Source organism: Brassica napus, unplaced genomic scaffold, assembly GCF_020379485.1.
Source record: "Brassica napus cultivar Da-Ae unplaced genomic scaffold, Da-Ae ScsIHWf_2724;HRSCAF=3489, whole genome shotgun sequence".
Taxonomy (NCBI): Eukaryota; Viridiplantae; Streptophyta; class Magnoliopsida; order Brassicales; family Brassicaceae; genus Brassica; species Brassica napus.
Window position 1 is genome coordinate 20,001 of NW_026016004.1, and position 4,088 is coordinate 24,088.

A 4,088-nucleotide genomic window follows, 5' to 3' on the forward strand; every position below is an offset into this window, starting at 1 on the left:
AGCCTTGACGAGTTGGCAAGTAGGACACTTAGCCACCCACTCGGCCACATCCGTCTTCATACGGATCCAATGATAGTACCTCTTGATATCCTTGTACATCTTGTTCAGTCCCGGGTGCACAGAGAACTTAGACTTATGAGACTGACTCATAATCTCTTCCTTTAGTTCCCTTACATTCGGAACACTGATCCTCCCATGGACCAAAATCGTACCATCACTCGCAACCTGGTACTCGGTTTTATCATTCAGAGCAACCTTCTGGAGGTTCTCATCCAAGCTTTGTGCTTGCCTGATCCTGGTAAGGAGATCAGCCTGGTTCACTGCTTCTAAACCCAACGGCTCGTCCTCGCTGGCCAGTGTGTTTAAATGCAATGTCCTAACCATCCCTTCCAGCACCTCTGCTTCCCTCTCGGCTGATACCTCAGCTCTCCTACGGCTTAAGGCATCGGCCACTAGGTTTGCTTTACCTGGATGGTAAGCAATATCCAGATCATAATCGGCCACGAACTCCATCCATCTCCTTTGCCTCAAATTCAACTCAGGTTGAGTGAATATATACTTGAGACTCTTGTGGTCGGTCAAAATCTGAACCTTGGCACCATACAAGTATGATCGCCATATCTTGAGGGCGAACACCACTGCGGCCATCTCAAGGTCGTGGGTTGGATAGTTCCCCTCATGCTTCCTCAACTGCCTAGAGGCATAAGCGATGACCTTCCCATGTTGGGTTAATACACATCCTAATCCGGTTATGGAGGCGTCTGTGTAAACCACATATGGTTGGTCTGCCTCTGGCAACACCAATACCGGTGCACTTGTCAACATGTGCTTAAGTGCAGAGAAACATTCCTCACATTTCTCAGACCATACAAACCTCACGTCTTTCCCAGTCAGTTGTGTCATAGGTTGAGCCAAGCTGGCAAACCCCTTGACAAACTTCCTGTAATAACCGGCCAGACCTAGAAAGCTCCTGACTTCAGTTGCACTCTTAGGTCTAGGCCATTCTTGTATGGCCTTAATCTTTTCCGGGTCCACGGAGACACCTTGGTCGGATACAATGTGACCCAGGAACCCAACACTTCTTTGCCAAAAACTGCACTTGCTCAATTTGGCATAGAGCTGTTGTTCCCTCAATCGTCCCAACACTGCTCTTAGATGTCTCTCATGATCCTCTTTGGTCTTGGAGTAGACCAAGATATCATCAATGAAGATGATTACAAACTCATCCAGGAAATCCCTGAATATGCTGTTCATCATCTTCATGAAAGCTGCTGGTGCATTGGTTAATCCAAATGGCATGACCACAAACTCATAGTGGCCATACCTGGTTCGGAAGGCTGTCTTCCTTACATCATTTGGTTCAATGGGAATCTGATGATACCCTGAAGCCAAATCGATTTTAGAAAACCATTTTGCACCCTTGAGCTGATCCAACAACTCATCTATCCGAGGCAATGGGTACTTGTTCTTCACAGTCACCCGGTTTAACCCTCGATAGTCAATACACAATCTGAAGCTACCATCCTTCTTCTTCACAAAGAGGACTGGTGCTCCCCAGGGTGACACACTAGGCCGTATGAAACCCTTATCCAGCAACTCTTCAAGTTGCTTCTTAAGCTCGGCCATCTCGGCAGGAGCCATTCTGTAGGGACTTTTGGATAATGGGGCCGTCCCTGGTTCGAGTTCTATTATGAATGGATCCAACCTATCAGGGGGAATGCCCTGTAGCGCCCTAAACACATCCTGGAACTCACCAACCAGCGGTATTCCCTCCGGGTCACCACCCCCTACGACCTCCTTAGTGGCGATTGTGGCCAGATAAGCCTCACAACCCTTCCTCAGCATCCTCTCAACATGGATAGCTGACACCACCAAGCATCCAGAGATCGGACGTATACCTTGGAACCTGATCGGAGCCCCACACCCACTCTCAAAAAGCACACGCCCCCGGTGACAGTCAAGAGTGGCCCGATACTTTCCAAGCCAGTCCATACCCAAGATCACCTCGTGATTCTTTAGGTGGACTACCACAAGATCCACAGGCATGACCCTGTCCTGGATCATTACTGGGACGTCCTGAATCACCCCTAGCGAATGCATCACTTGCCCACCGGCCGCATTCACTACCCCAGGACAATCCCCCGTTCCCAACTGGAACAACCCCTTTCCGAGCATCCCTGGACTCACAAAACTATGTGTAGCTCCAGTATCGAAAAGTACATGTGTTTCCACACCACCAATACTTAGGGTCCCTACACATGACCCAAACTAAGTATCTAACCGTCCTAGGTTCCATACCATGCAATTCTACTGAATTGGAAAGAATAAGATCAGACACATTACCAGTGATCGCGAGGAATGGTCCAGCCTTGTCCTCATCCTTGGACAGCTCATAGACGCGGGGTGCAGAGGTCTGACCGCGGTTCTGGTCTGGCTTGTTGCCCTCACCACGGCCCTTGCTCGACCCGGCTGCTAACTTGGGACAATCCTTACGGAGATGTCCCTTCTTTCCACAGTAGTGGCAAGTCCTGGTATCACCACCAGCTCCTTGCTCCTGTCTAGGACAGTCCCGAGCTGAGTGATCCATCTTACCACATCGAAGACAAGCTCCCATTGCTCTCCAACATTCACCTCCATGGTGTCGGCCACACTTGGGACACACAGGCCTACCACTTGAGGTTTTACCCTCTTCAGCCTGGTCCCTTTTCCTCTTCCGGTCACCACTCTGGCTTGAAGCCACCACCACACTTTTGACCTTCTGCTTATGCTCATCCGCAAGGTTGACCTCAAGCAAGGCCATCCTCTCAACCAGCTCAGACACAGTGGAGAAGGTACGGACTGAGCAATAGGTCCGGAGTTCAGCCCTAAGGCCTCTGATGAACCGGCGAACCTGAACTGCCTCGTCCTCCAACTCCTTACCCACATAGCGCCTGAGTCGGTTGAACTCTTCTTCGTACTCACGTACCGTCCTGCGTCCCTGAACCAAGTCCAGGAACTTAGCTTCCAAACGGTCCCATGCCTCAGCTGGGAAGTACTTGTGGTTGAACTCAACCTCAAAGTCCTCAAAGCGCTCTATGGTACCATTGGTGCGCTTGTCAAGAGCCAACCACCAGTTGTGGGCATCTCCCTCCAAGAAGTGAACCGCAATGTCCTTCTGGTAGTCCTCTGGGCAGCGGCTTGAGCTGAAGTTACGAGCCAACCTGCTCCTCCACTCATCCGCCTCAAGAGGGTCAACACTTCCAGCAAAGTGTTTAGTGCCCATACGAGTGATGTGCTCCAGCACCTTCAAGTAATCCACCTTCCTGGTCGCCCTAGCTGGGGGGTCAATCTCAATCACCTCAGCTTCCTGTTCCCCATGAACCGGAGCTGCTCCACCAGCTACCGGAGCTGCTGCTGCTCGGCCAGCCTGCTGGTTCCTTATAGGAATAGCAGTATGAGTCGGTATGTCCTGACCCAAAGGTGTAAACGCCTGAGTCAAAGCCAACATTTGAGTACTCATAGCTCTCATGACCTCCAGAACCTCATGCATGGATGGTTCCGCAGCCTGGTTCACCGGACCAGCTGCCCTGCCGTCCGCAGCCCCATTACGGTCACCAAGACGGCCAGTCTGTGAAGATTCGCCTTCACCTTCCAGCCCATCCTGTTGCTGCCGTCCATTCCCATCAGCTCCATTAGCTCCATCAGCTCGTTCTGGCTCATGTTCCAGCTGGAAACTCAGCTCCATCCACACGAACCTCAGTAGGGTTGAGCTGAACCGAAGGCAATCCAGTCCCAACATTAACCCCATCCGCTTGGATTGGCAATGTTGCGGCCAGATTCACATCATCTGCACCCACTGGACCGGATGCCCCAGCTCCATCCTTACCCTCCGAGATCTGGACTTGCTTTTTCCACCCTTGGGATTCAACACATGTAAACAATCATGTCAGCTCACATGATATAACAAAATAAATCACAACAATCCCTAAGGCTAAGCAAAACGACCAGACCTTACCATGAGAACCAGCCGGATGTGTGGTGACTAACCCAAAACCAAAACAAATCCTAGAATCAACTCCGCCTCTGATACCAACTTGTAAGACCCGAAC